Raw genomic sequence first — 16009 nt, forward strand, 5'->3', positions numbered from 1 at the left:
ACTGCTCACTAGTTGTCGTAGGGTGATTCAGTTGCCTGATAATAACTGGGAAGAAACTGTCCCTGAATCTGGAAGTGTGCATCTTCACACTTCTACACCTTTTGCCCGATGGGAGAGGGGAGAAGAAGGAGATGCTAGGGTGCGACTCATCGTTGAATATGCTGCTGGCCTTGCCGAGGCAGCATGAGGTGTCAATGCAAGGGAGTTTGGTTTGTGTGATGGTCTGGGCAGCATCCACATTTCGCTGCAGTTTCTTGTGGTTTTGGATGGAGCTGTTCCCAAACCAAGCTGTGATGCTTCCTGACACGCTCCACATTCACATTTCTTGGGCTCGATAGTTAATTATTGACCACCCAACCATTGCACAGCCCAACATCAGAACTTGCCCAGTTACCACGTGACGGTTCTTTGCTGTTCAATTTGTCACACAATGGCAAAATCCTCCACTTGTTTCTGTCACTTGGCCCCCAGCACTGGGGGTTGTGAATGTATGTCTTCAAATGTATAAATCATTTATAAATGTATAGGGGACAAATCATTCTCCACAATAATCCAAAACACTTGTGCTCTGCATGGATGATTTCTCAGCCCCCTTATTTATCCACCTCACCCACGACTGTGCAGCCAAGTACAAAGCCAACTCCATTTACAAATTTACGGACGACACCACCATAGTGGGTCGGATATCAAACAATGATAAGGAAGGAGATTGAGAATCTCATAACCTGGTGTCGGGACAACAACGTCAGCTAGGCAGAGGAGGCAGTGATTGAGTTCAGGAAGCGAAGCACTACACATGTCCGGGTATATACTGACGGTGCCAAAGTAGAGATGGTTGAAAGCTTCAAGTTCCTAGGAACAAATATCACCACCACTTGGCCTGGACTGCCCATATTGAAACAATGACCAAGCATGCACACCGATGCCTCTGCTTCTTTAGAAGGCATCGGAAGTTTGGCATGTCCCCTACAACTTTTACCAACTTCTACAGATGTGCTGTAGAAACCCAGAAATGTAACTGGACCAGCCATTTAATCACTTTGGCTACAAGAGCAGGTTACAGATTGGGTCCTGCACCAAGTAACTCACCTCTTACCTTCTCAAACCCTTTCCACCATGGACAAGACATGTCAGATGTGTGATTAGATAACTACTCTAAACATATACTTGGCATCACCCTGGACAATTAGTTTGAGTTGGTCACACAATAAATGTGCATTCCTTCCACTGCAGATGCATCATTTGTGTAGTGTGTAGCATAAAGAATATACCACTGAGGCTTCTTTGACAGGGCAATCCAAACCTGCGTCTTCATTCTCTGAGAAGGAAAATGCATCTCTGAGATGCTCTGCAGGGCACAAGGCATCCTGATCAAAGTGGCTACACCACTCTCAATGTCAAAGTGAGCATCACCACCATTCTCAGAAGCATGACCTCAACGTCCTTGCAGGCTGCCTCTGCTGCCAGGATCCACAAGCAATGCCGGGCAGTTCAATACTGGATTGCAAGAAATTGATCATTTTGTACAAGCAAAATGTGAAACTTCAATTTTTGATAAAAGCAACTTCAGTATTGTACCTGGAGGTGGCGTTAGGCTGCATTTCTGAGCTTCCCGAGCTGCAGCCCTTCACAGAGGCAATCACACCCTGATGGGCACCGCCTTTGCAAACTCTGTCTTGAGTAGTATCCGTTTTGTCGGTTGTCTTTCTCCAGCTTTTCCAATATTCCTGATCTGAGGAGCACGGAACAACTTCAGCTTCCTCTTTTAACAGTATTTCTTCTGGCATTTTTGTCCTCAGTCACCATACTCTCGCTCCTTTCAGCAGATTCCTCTCTGGGGAATGCCTCAGGCATGATCTCAGTTTGGATGCATCTACCTGGGGATTGTTCGGCCGACCATTGTGAACCCAATGACAGGAGACATATGTGTACAAGCCTTAACACAATGTTCAGTCTGTGTCTTCAGTGCTATTAAATGTTGAACATACTGAGAATGAACAGCACCATTCATACATCAGATCAATGTGATTGAAAATCTCACCAGGAATGCAGTTTGGATGCTACCTTCCCATTGACAATATCTGGGAGCTCTGGATGCCAGCATAATAGCACTGGACAATGAATTTCTAAAGCTAGAAGTCCACGCTTGCTAACAGCCCAGAAATGTTCACAAAGCTCTTCAACACAAAAGCAATGCCCTTTTGGCTGCACGATGCTGTTGTTTTGATGGCCACTAACCAGATGAATTTCTAATCCACAGGTCTTTCCTCCTGCAATCCATTTTCCCCCTATATTAGTTGACAAGTATTGACATTGCAAGATGACACTAAGTGATGGCATTGTAATCAGTTACAAAGGGTTTATGAATCGGTGCATGCCTGAGGATGAATTCAATGATTCCCACACTCCAGATGCAGTGCAGACAAAGTGTGGGCCAGGGTACAGCGTTTGCTCTGGTTCCTGGTGGAAGCTTTCTGGTATTCTGCCGTGATTAGAGGCTTTCAACACACTCTCAGCAACCGTGCTAACTTTCCACACAACATTGGAAGCGCAGGGTGGCACAGTTGCGCAGCGGTAGTTGCCTTACAGCGCCAGGGACCCAGGCTCAATCCTGACTATGGATGCTGTCTTTTCATGAGTTTGTACGTTCTCCCTGTGACCTCGTGGGTTACCTCTACATGCTCTTGTTTCCTCCCACACTGCATAATGTACAGGCTTGTAGGTTAATTGGCTTCGGTAAAATTGTAAATTGTCCCTAGTGTGTAGGATAGTGTTAGTGTACAGGGTGATTGTTGGTCGGGGTAGACTAGGTGGGCCGAAGGGCCTGTTTCTGCGTTGTATCTCTAAAACAAGGAGCATTGTACAGGAGGAATATTAATTAGACAGCAAGCACCAAGCAAGTGCTTCTCTGTGAATCTGTTGTCACTTGATCAGCTGGGTCACACCTGCCGCATCTCCATAAGGCTGTACAAACAGATCAAGGCCAAGATGTGATTCCATTTCAGTGAGGATCAGGTGACAGCGATCACTTCCATCCAAATAATGAAATATGGTAAATACAAGGGCAGTTTTTATTATTCATCATTTCTAGATCGGATTGCACAGGGTCCTGAGGTTCTTTAGTCCATCTGGTGGGCAAAGCCATGTTGTTGCGAGTATTTACATGTAGGATAAATGTAATATAATGAAGTGCTGCAAGTTCGGACTGCGATCTCCAGGCATGAAAGTTAGATCGTCGTTACTTCGATATCGACTCTCAATACATTTATCAGGAAAGAGGCTAATACAAATCTGTAAAGCTGTAAATCAAATTTGGTTGGATTGAAGAAAGAAGACAAAGTGCTGGAGGAACTCAGTGGGTCAGACAACGTCTCTGAAGAACGTGGCTAGGTGACATTTCTGGGTTGGGACCCTTCTCAGATAGAAGCTTGGTTTAACTTCTCAGCTTTAAGGGTGTATCTCTGACACTATAGCTCTCTCATACTATTGTAGTGGAATCAAGTCACTGGAGTAGGGCAGGAACACACAGTCTTCTGACAGAGCCAAAGCTGCTCTACCGCACAACGACATATATGGCAGTTTAGTTACATGTAACTCGTTAGAACTTAATGTCCTTTCGCTATTCAACAGAACATTCATCCATCAAGCCTCTTCCATTCGGGAGGTACACACTCCTGCATTACAAAACAATATCACCAATTAGAGTTAGAGAGTTTTACAGCACAGAAACAGGCCCTTTGATCCAACCCTTAGTCTATCGGAAGGAATTTGAGGGATACGGGCCAAATGCAGGCAAATGGGACTAGCCCAATAAGCCAACTTGGTCGGCATGAATAAGGTAGGCCGAAGGCCTGATTTAGTGTTGTACAGCTCTATGTCTCTGTAAGACTCAATGACTCTCTATGACTAGTCTAGTTGGGACGACAGATGGCACAATGGGCTAAGTGTTCGGCTGGCGATCGGAAGGTAGCCGGTTCGAATCCCGCTTGGAGTGCATACTGTCGTTGTGTCCTTGGGCAAGACACTTCACCCACCTTTGCCTGTGTGTGAATGTGTGTGAGTGATTGGTGGTGGTCGGAGGGGCCGTAGGCGCAGATTGGCAGCCACGCTTCCGTCAGTCTGCCCCAGGGCAGCTGTGGCTACAGAAGTAGCTTACCACCACCGAGTGTGACTGAGGAGTGAATGAATAATGCGATGTAAAGCGCCTTGAGTATTAGAAAGGCGCTATATAAATCCCATCCATCATTATTATTATTAGTCTATGCTGCCCAAGGGTCTTCCTGAGGTGGTCCCATTTCCCTGCATTTGCCCCATATCACTCTAAATCTTTCTTATTCATGTACCTCTCCAAATGGTCACTGAAAACAAAATTACTTTAGAAACTACTTATTTTACGCACCTAGATGATGATTAGCAAATCTTAAAATTATGCATTCAAAGCCCGGCATTCTTACTCTGATGGGAAATTAGTGCAAAGTTAAAGCAAGTACTCAGCATTGATTCATATGTGGAGAATTTTTAATTTAAATATATTTACCTATAACCACGTCAAACTATTTGATCACATTGTCATGGTCAACTTGCTTTTATGAACTAGAGATTGGAAGCAGAGCACGGATGTTCTCAGCTCTTTGCAGTTTTCTTAATGCTACAAATATTTATCTAGTTCACACTCAGAACTATAAATAGCTTTGGAATAACACTGTAATTAGACAGAGCATTCATCAATCAAACCTCTTACAGTGCAGAGGTACACTCTCCAGCATTACAACACATTATCACCAATTCTTCAGCTCATTTTACCTTTAACTGTTGGGAACACCAGAGATGTTACATTCAGCCCTCACTTTAAGTTCCATTGCTAAAGGGCCTGCCTAACTTGGCCGTAATTTACGCAACATCATTTACGCGTCACGACGCATGACGTGCGTGTCGTGTCGCACATGGTGCGTGGTGACATAGGCAGTCATGCGTGGTCGCGCGCTGCACCCCAGGATTTGGGATAGACAAAATCTTTGCGGCCATATGTGTGACGTGCAAATGACGGCCAAGTGGGACAGGCCCTTTAGTCTCTGACTCTAATCCATTCCTGTCCGCGCTTCACCTGCTGCAACTACACTTGCCAGCGATGAATTATCGCTGGTGCTGGTGAAAATAAAACTGTATGGTGCTGGGTTTTGGGTGATTCCAGACTGTGCCAGCCCCACGGCTGAACTACACAGATCCACATAGATACAGGGTCTTGTGGGCATTGCAGCCACAAACTTTCCATGTGGTACGATGGGCAGAGACAACCCACCCATTCCCCGTCACTACTGCCTACCTTGGCAGTAGAGCCCCATAGGATCTTATGACACCTGGCATGTTTCTGAATCAGTGATTGCTCATTGTTTTCAACCTCAAACCTTTATCTTGCACAGAAGATCAGAAAAAGATCAGATCCATGTCCAGGTCTACATCCCTATTGGGCTTTGAGGCTGAGAACGATTGTGTTGAGGAAATACATTCTTGCCATAGAGGGAGTACAGAGAAGGTTCACCAGACTGATTCCTGGGATGTCAGGACTTTCATATGAAGAAAGACTGGATAGACTAGGTTTGTACTCGCTAGAATTTAGAAGATTGAGGGGGGATCTTATAGAAACTTACAAAATTCTTAAGGGGTTGGACAGGCTAGATGCAGGAAGATTGTTCCCGATGTTGGGGAAGTCCAGAACAAGGGGTCACAGTTTAAGGATAAGGGGGAAACCTTTTAGGACCGAGATGAGGAAAACATTTTTCACACAGAGAGTGGTGAATCTCTGGAATTCTCTGCCACAGAAGGTAGTTGAGGCCAGTTCATTGGCAATATTTAGGAGGGAATTAGATGTGGCCCTTGTGGCTAAAGGTATCAGGGGATATGGAGAGAAGGCAGGTACAGGATACATGCTGGATGATCAACCATGATCATATTGAATGGCGGTGCAGGCTCGAAGGGCCGAATGGCCTACTCCTGCACCTATTTTCTATGTTTCTATGTTTCTATGTGTTCCATTGGGCATGAGGTTTGAGAATGTGCCATTTTGCCTAATTAAATCCTGTGTACAAGGCCAAGTGCAAGCGTCCAAATACATCTGGGAGAAGCTTCCAGAAATCCCAGAGCCAAGTAGTGAGAGAGTCGTCTTGCCATGATGGGACTCAAACCCACTTTCTTTCTTCAACACCCAAGGAAACCATTTCCCCCAGCACAGGGTTCTACCTTGTAGTCTTTACAATGACATAGCAAGTAGCAACTTTCAGACTTTATTGATACAGCACGGAAACAGGCTCTTCAGCCCATCGAGTAAACGCCAACCAGCAATCACCTGGTACACTAACACAACCCTACATACTAGGGACAATTTATCATTTTACGAAGCAATGGGAAAATTATACGCTTTCCTTTTAATTTTACCGAAGCTAATTAACCTACAAACTTGATTTTGTTCTTCTACTTGGTTGTTTGGAGAATATCAAAAATGGTGACAGTGGTAGAAACCATGGTATTGAAACCAATGAAACCAATGGCAGAAATCATTCCTGACAGCAGTTTTCAGGTGAAAAGAAGAAAATGGTGTCTTTTTGTGCATTAATAACCTGAGAAGCTTTAAACAACAGTTGTAACCATGGCAACTCCTTCATTGTATGGAGAGAATATGTATAATTTCCCCATTGCTTTGTTTTTTGTGAATATACAGTTTTATTGATGAGAATAAACATTATTCACCCTGGAAAGCACATTAAATGACCAAAGCAAAACAAAAGCATCTCAGTAGGAAAATAGTAATTGATTTTGTTGTGGCTATGATCCTATCTAAAGGGTGAATTAATTTCAATGCTCACCAGCTATTATTAAGAGGGTGTCAAATAACAGAATAATATACAAATCAGTTCCTTGGCAAGCCCTACACTTAGTGCCACAAAAGACTAAATAGTCCTTCTTGGGTGTCACAAGCAAGGGCAATATTTATTAATCACCCCCTATCCAAGACAATGCGATGAGCTGCCTTCTGGAACTGCTGGATCAGAAGGTGCAAGATTTGGACCTACTGATGATTAAATCATAGAAATATATTTCCAAGTGAGGATAGTGCATGACATGAATAAAACATTGCCAAAGGTTGGGGGTGTATTTACATGATAATTGCAAGCATCTGATGACCATATCATCGTACACAGTAGAACCCAAGTCTACTATTGAAATGAGTTGCAATCCATTTTTTAGGTATTACACCCAATGCACAACATGTGCTACTCTTGGTAAAAGTTAACGTTTACATCAGTGGATGGTATTGAGTTCCTTGAGAATTGTTAAAGTTGCATTGAGCTGGGCATTCCTGAGGTGTGTCCAACAGATGGTGAGTGATTTAGTGCGGGCGTGTTTAAAAAAGACCGCGCTTCAAAAGTACATTACTTTTAAAGGACATGTTTCTTTTTTAAGGAAGCTTGAGTCTGATATTTGGACACAGGCCTGTGGAAGAAGGTCAATTGGAAACTTAGTTCTGGGATGCAGTCGCAGACTTAAATATAAAATACTGAAAATTTGTCAACAGAGCGATGGGAGGAATATAACGATGAATTGAATATCAAGGAGTGATTTACATCGGATGAGCCCCAGTCTTCACATTTGTTCAACAGCTATGAATTTCTTGTATCCTGTATGCATGAGACCCCAGAGGAGGTAGCCAAACTGACAAATTGTCAATATGTGGTTATTGAAGATAGTGGGGTTTAAAGCAATGTAGTAGTGAACAGATTAGTTAGGTGCTGATCTGTGTAGCTGAAGGCTTAATTGCTTGCCCTGCTGTGTCAGGACTGGAAAGGAAACTTGAAGGGACAGATCCAGTTATCATGGTCCATTTGTAAAGCAATGATATAAACAAGACCAAAAAGCAGATTCTACTGAAGGAATACAGGCAGCTAGGGCTCAACGTCAAAACCACAAAGTTAATAACCTCTGAATCACTAGCTGATCCTCATTTGGCATAAGGCCAATCAGGTCACAAAGTAGAAATCATGGCTCAAAGACTGGCATGGGAGAAATGGATCTCAAATGATGAGTACTGGCATCAGACTGGGGATAGGAGGAGTATTCTGATGGGATCAGTGCCCTCAAATCAATTAAGGAAACCCACTATCAAGGCTTTAAAACAAAATCGTGGGTTGTTGACATGGATGTGTGGGAGTTTCAGGTGAGGGGACATTGAGAATGATAAAGATTTCAAAAATACAGGGTAGCAAATTGGGAAGTGATACTCACCGTCAGTAAAGAATGGAGCTTAAAATGGCTATAAATATTTCCAATTAGTCAGAAAAATGGTCAAAGAAGGTAAAATCAAAGTCTCTTTATTTAAATGAAGGCAACATTGGAACAGGATGGACAAATAATCACAGAAGCAGCACAGAATGGGTACGATCTCATTGTTATTAACGGATGTGAAGAAACCATGGTCAAGAATTAAATATTCGAGTAATTTTAAATTTGGAAGAGATTAGCAAAATGGAATGAGAGAATGGGTAGGCTGGGTAATAAAGAGAGGATAAGGGTGGCAGAAGGAGAGGAAGTCAGTTTGTAAATCAAGCAGTGGAGTTAGTTTAAACAGAGTTAAGGAACAGCCAGGGACAGAAAACATTGCCGGGAGCTGGTCATCGGCTCCCAAGTTGTTGGTAATGTGGCCATCATGTAAATCAGGAAATTTGACATTCACCTAATAATAGCAATACAAGTATCAAGAGGGATTCCAATCCACATCTCAACTGGCAGATCAACAGTAACAGAGTGCAGAACAGATTCATGAAGTGCCTAAGAAAGGGGTTTCTAGATCAGTCATTCTTTGCAACGTCGAATGTTGAAGGGAGACAATAGATATGTAAAATGATGAGAGGCATAGACAGGGTAGACAGTCAGAACGTTTTTCCCAGAGTGGAAATGTCCAACTCTAGAGGGCCTGACGATAAGGTAAAGGGGGAAAGTTTATTGGAGATGTGCATGGCAAGTTTTTTTAAACAGAGAATGGTGGAAACGCATTACCAGGGGTGGAGGTGGAGGCAGATACGATTGTGGTGTTTAAGAGGCTTTTTGATCGGCACATGGAAGTGCAGGGAATAGAGGGATGTGGATCATGTACAGGCAGATGAGACCGGTTCAACTTGCCATCATTTTCGGCACATTATATGCCAAAGGGCCCGTTCCTGTTCTGTGCTGTTCTATATTCTTGTGCATTGAGGAACCAAACAGACAAGAGGCTATTTTAGATCCATTATTGTGCGATAAGAAAGGATTAATAATATCACCGTTAAGGGACCTTTATGTGAGAATGATTATTGATAACTGCTCACTGATCAATGATCATTCTTACATAAAAGCCCTTAATTGGGATATTAATAAACCTTCATTGCACAAAGCGAATGGTATGTTAGCTTTCATAGCAAAAGGATTTGAGTATAGGAGCAGGGAGGTTCTACTGCAGTTGTACAGGGTCTTGGTGAGACCACACCTGGAGTATTGCGTACAGTTTTGGTCTCCAAATCTGAGGAAGGACATTATAGCCATAGAGGGAATGCAGAGAAGGTTCACCAGACTGATTCCTGGGATGTCAGGACTTTCATATGAAGAAAGACTGGATAGACTTGGCTTATACTCGCTAGAATTTAGGAGATTGAGAGGGGATCTTATAGAAACGTACAAAATTCTTATGGGGTTGGACAGGCTAGATGCAGGAAGATTGTTCCCTATGTTGGGGAAGTCCAGGACAAGGGGTCACAGCTTAAGGTTAAGGGGGAAATCCTTTAGGACCGAGATGAGAAGAAACTTTTTCACACAGAGAGTGGTGAATCTCTGGAACTCTCTGCCACAGAGGGTAGTTGAGGCCAGTTCATTGGCTATATTTAAGAGGGAGTTAGATGTGGCCCTTGTGGCTAAAGGGATCAGGGGGTATGGAGAGAAGGCAGGTACGGGATACTGAGTTGGATGATCAGCCATGATCATATTGAATGGCGGTGCAGGCTCGAAGGGTCGAATGGCCTACTCCTGCACCTATTTTCTATGTATCTATGTATCTATGTAATAGTGCAAAAATAATTGCAAAAATAGTATGATAGAATTTAATGTTAAGATTTAGTTGAATCCAAAGGTCCAAACATAGTAGACTGCAGTGATGAGGCATGAACCAAGACAAGCAAAGGTTAACATTAAAAGAATCAATACATTGTTTCCAACAGTTCAGTTTCCTTTTTAGGTACAAAACCAAACAAGAAAAGCAGTCCGGTCATGGCTGATAAGTTAGATCAAACAAAATGATATCATGTTGCCAGAAAGAGCAGTGAATCTGATCGGATGATTTCAGATTTCAGTAAATGAGGCCGTAAACATAGATAATGATGCTAAAATAGAATGCGGGAGTAATCCTATAAAAAGCATAGAAACAGAATATAAAAGATTATGCACACACATAAGCGGGAAACACCAGCTAAAGCCAATGCATGTCCTTCAGTCTGAGGCAGGGTAGGTAGAGTGGGGAATAAGGAGAGATGGTGCGTGTCTGTCTTCATGGAAGAGGACAATGCAAAGCCCAGGAAATAGCAGAGAACTGGCCAGGCGAATGAAAAGCTGACAAGTCAGTGGGAGGGAAAGGAATTGCTTGAGATGAATTAACGCGACTTACTGTCAATAGGTCTCCAGGGCTTGGTGATCTGCACCCAAGCGTACTGAGGGAATGGGCTATGCGGAGGAAGGTACACCAGCTCCTGTTTAAGAAAGCAGGGAGAATGAAATTAGAGAATAGAAATGTCAGCACAACCTCGGTAGTGAGGAGAATGCTGGGACCAATGATAAAGGAAATAGTATCAGAGCACTCTGTAAATAATAATAAGATGGGGGCAGATTCGGCATGGGTCTACCACAGGTAATCAGGACTAATAATCTGGCGGAGTTTTTGGAAGTAGAAACTGGCAGATTAGATGTAAGAGAAATAACAGATGTGTATATTTGAACTTCCAGAAGGCCTTCAATATATACACTACACAGAGTAAACAAAATTGGAGCCATGGGATTGAGGGTAATCCAGTGACAGGGACTGAGGGTTGGTTCATAGGCAGACCACAGGCAGCAGGAATAAACACATTACATTAGGTTGGGAAGCTGCACTTGGTGGGTACTGCCGAGATTGAATTGGAGATGTTTGAATGACGGGACCAAGTACAATATATCCAAGTTGGCTAATGATACCAAGGTGGCCAACTTGTGAGGTGGATACAGAGAGGCCTCAGGTGGATGTGGGCAGATTAAATGAATGAATTACTGTATGTTAGATGGAATATTTATTAGGATAGAGAAATGAACATGGTAAGTCATTGAAAGATGTTGGTGTTCAGATCAACCTCGCTGCACTTCCACACAAAACACAGGAAGTTAACATGCAAGTAGAGTAAGGAATTAAGAAGGCCAATAGTGAGTTGACCTTCATTGCGGGAAGATTTGAGTAGAAGATGTCTTTCGTAACTGAACACTATGTGCAGGTTGGGTCTCCCAACAGAAGTAAAGGTTTTCTTGCAATACAAGCTGTGCAACAAAGGTTCCTGAATTGGAGTTAGACAATAGGCAATACATAATAGGTGCAGGCGTAGGCCATTCAGCCCTTTGAGCCAGCACCGCCATTCACTGTGATCATGGCTGATCATCCCCATTCTGAAGAAGGGTTTCGGCCCGAAACGTCGCCTATTTCCTTCGCTCCATAGATGCTGCTGCACCCGCTGAGTTCCTCCAGCAATTTTGTGTACCATCCCCATTCAATACTCTGTTCTTGCCTTCTCACCATCTTACCATTTAAGAGAGAGTTAGATAGAGCTCTAGGGGCTAGTGGAGTCAAGGGATATGGGGAGAAGGCAGGCACGGGTTATTGATAGCGGACGATCAGCCATGATCATAATGAATGGCGGTGCTGGCTCGAAGGGCCAAATAGCCTCCCCCTGCACCTATTTTCTATGTTTCTATATCCCCTGACTCCGCTATGTTTATAGAGTCATGGAGTCATACAGCGTGGAAACAGACCCTTCGGCCTAACTTGCTTACACCAGTCAACACTAGTCCCACCTTCCTGCGTTTTACCTATATCCCTCTATACCTGTCCTATCTATGTACCTGTCTAACTGTTTCTTAAACGTTGCGATAGTCCCTGTCTCTGAGAATTATTCAAAGAAAAAAGACTGAGTGTAAATGTCCCAAAATCTCTTGTTTATGATGAGATGGCCCACTGGGCAAGAATAATATTGTGTTAATTCTGAATCACAAATGATGAGATGCATCTACTGAACTCTGAATCGGATCACAAGTAATTAGTCATCACAGGACATCTCAGTCTGGAAGGAAGAGGTCTAGAGGCAATCTAGAAATGCCGAAGAAACTACTGAAACATATTCATCTGAATTGCCGCAAGGAAATGAATGCATCGCAGATAAAATTCATGGGTAAAGTGTCTCCGAATCAAGTTGCTGACTAAACCAAATGTGGCCCAATTTATATGTGCCCTATATAATAGTAACCTGCAACTGAAAATGTGGGGGTTTGAGGATATATCTCCAGCATCTGCATTGGTAACAACACACACCTGGAGCAATTCATCCATAATATGCATATTACATGGCTCAAAAAATGGAGAATTTTTATAACATGTACTGGCCTAATTATTTTCCATCCTAATAACTGTACTTTGCTTCCAGGCTATATTTGGTCTTCAACCATCATGCACAGTGACTTAAAATATTGGTCAGTTTCTAGTGAAATAGCAAAACTTATGCCAAGGAATCAGTAATAATAAAGGCTAGAAATTCAAAGCCCCTCAAGTGGTTTGATCTTGCTTCAGTTATTTTCACAATATTTGTAAATGATTTGCTTCCATCTCCACGCCAGAGGAAGCATACAGATGTTAATTGCCAAGCTATAAGACATACATTTCTGAAAAAGTGAAGGCAACTTGAATTCATCAATGTGAAAACTACCAGAATGTCAAGGTCACCCTGTCAGTACAATTCCATCCTCAACATCAAAATATGGGGAGGTGCTTCACGAGGGCACACAACCCTTTGTGCCTGTTCTGCCATTCAATATCATAGCTAAACATCTATGCCGGGTATATGTTTCTGTCCTACTTATAGATCCCCTGAGCCCCTTAAAGCCCAAAAATCCACTCATCTCAAAGATATTCAGAGACGGAGCATCTTCGATTCTCCAAGGTGGAGAATTCCAAATATTTTGTCATTTTTCCTCATGTTTGTAATCATTTATTGTCTTTATGCTGGCGGCGTAGCACATAACATAAGCTTTTCACTGTACCTTGGTACACATGACAATAAACTAAACTCAAACTGTAACTGAACTCAAAATGATCAATTCCTTTCCCCGAGATTCCGTTCCCCGGTGCCTGAAGAAGGCTGTTTACCCGAAATATCCTATTCCTTTTCCCCACAGATACTGTCTGACCCACTGGGTTACTCCAGCACTTTGTGTCTGTCCTTCCCCGGTTCAAGATTGTTCAGCCAGGGGTAACATCCACTCGCCATCAATGATGTCAACCCTCAAACTGATCTCCAAGAAGCACCTCGGCATTGTAGAGGGTGACGTGTCTACCTGAACAAATGCTGCACATTGATCAAAAAGGACACTACAAGATATGCTATTTTTTACACATTGTGAAGGATGATATTAGTGATTATGATCAGAGCTGCCAACATGGCACTGACCGGAACATGCCCCGGAATGCCTGACTCACCCCACAGGCAACCCCAGGAGACTGTGGAGAAGCTGGGCGGCGAGGCCTGTCTGGGCCGAGGGAGCCTCAGCGGCGGCGGCGATAGGAGCCTCGCCGGTGATGAGGCCTTGGCGGCGGTGGGGCCTCTGTGGCAGCAGGAGCCATGGCGACACCGTGGTCGATGAGCATGGGGGGGAGGGGGGGGGTGGACAATGGGGACCCGGCGTGGGGGGGCCGCCCTGAAGAACAATGGAGGGGACCGCCATGGGGGGGACTGTTGTGAGGGACAGTGGGAGAACAAAGGGAGACCCTGTGTGGGGGAGAGGGGGGCACTCTAGTTTTATAATCCTCTGCCCAGGGGATAAATCTGGGTTTGTTTGTTTGTTTGTTCGTTCCAGTTAAGGCGCTGTGCACACGGCAGACAGCCAACAGTCACTTGTCTATTTTCTCACTTTTAATTTCAAGTTTTTCGTGTACCTTGTTGTGTGTTGTGACTGTTGACAGACCAATTTCCCTCCGGGGAAGAATAAAATTTTATCGTATCGTATCATATGCAATGAGCAGGCAGAACTCTGAGAGGAAGGATTAAAACAAGCTGTTATCCTGAACAGGTTGGCAGCAACAAGGAGGTTGTTTACTTTTGAGAGGGGCAACTATGTCATGTTGCAGAAGGCATGGGAGGAAGAGGAAAGATACAGCAGCAAAGTGTGAGCACTGCTCAGCCAGGGGATCCATAGGATGGGAGAGGGGGGGTGCAGAGAGAGAAAGAGAGGCAGCTAGGTATGTAATCAGCAAGCCTCAATGTCAATGAGCAAGAAGCCATGAAGTCTACATTATTTTTTTTAAAGGTGTCGGTGGAGGGGTAGAACGAGTTGTGAAAAACAGCCAAGTTCATGCTTGGAATGGTAAGCAATTAGTTTCTGAGGGGCAGGCACCAGAGTAATATATTTGGAGTATCCAGATATGTCAGTGAAAGTCCACACCAGTTGCCCGCCTCGTCCATTGCATTGATTCAAGATGAATATTATGATTATATTGCAGACACTCTCCATAAAGATTAAAACAAAATCAAAATGTCACGTTTGGATCAATACCAAAGTCATATTTCTTAAGTGTTGTACATTTATTTCCTCTTCCCCTCATGCCTCCAAAACTGCACAAACACCAACAATGGCCTTCACCTCTCCCAAATACTCTTTTTAAAATGAGCAGCTGCAAACTTACATTCAACAAAAACTTGTCACAAGTCCCGTAAATTTGGCAATTTATTTTTTTAAAAAGAACACGTGGATTTAATGAATATTTATAGTAAAAAGAGTGCCCAAATTTCTGAAATATTCCAATAAGCTGAATTTATTAATTTTAAGCCTTAAAAGGGAAAAATCATTCAAGACTCATTTTATAGTTTCATTTATTACTCGCAGTGCATGTTCCCCTCTCTAAATGATATCAGTAGTGTGTTCTCTGGGGCAATATGACCATCAAGAGTCTATGCTCTTACATGTATTATATGCAGTCTGTACTTGGACAACATGACCGCTATTTGAGATGTTTGTGAGAGCAACTATCAACTGTTGTGTTGCTGTTGTATTTTTGGGTTGACTTTAACCTTGTTCCTCAGGGAAGATTTGAAACAAAACTCTGGCCTAAAAAAGAACTGGGCTAAGCATAGAACACAGAACAGCACAGCACAGGAAGAGGCCCTTCGGCCCACAATGCTTGCGCCGAGTTAAACTGATCTCATCTGCCTGTACATGATCCATATCCCTCTATTCCCTGCACTTCCATGTATCTATCTAAATGCCTCTTAAACGCCACTTTTGCGTCTATTGTAACGCCATTTTGCAATACATTCCAGGCCCCAACCATCATTTGTGTAAAAAAATTTGCCCCGCACGTCTCCATTGAATGTTTGCCCTCTCACCTTATAGCTATGTTGGATATTTCCATCCTTGGAGAAAGGCTCCGACTGTCTACCCTGTCTATGACTTACATAATTTTAGATACTTCTATTAAGCCTCCCCTCAACCTCTGACATTCCAGAGAAAACAATCTAAGTATCTCCAACCTCTCCCTGTCGGTGAAACCCTCTAATCTAGAGTTTGACAACAACTTTTCTGAAAGTCAAAACATATCAAACATGATTAGAGGGAAAGATTCAGGGGGGAACTGACCACCATCAGATCCTTGACCTGCACGTAGGGAAAAGCTCAGATTATACAAGTGTAGCAAAGCTTAAATTCTCAC

The sequence above is a fragment of the Amblyraja radiata genome, chromosome 21 (genome assembly GCF_010909765.2).
Source record: "Amblyraja radiata isolate CabotCenter1 chromosome 21, sAmbRad1.1.pri, whole genome shotgun sequence".
In the NCBI taxonomy this organism is placed as follows: Eukaryota; Metazoa; Chordata; class Chondrichthyes; order Rajiformes; family Rajidae; genus Amblyraja; species Amblyraja radiata.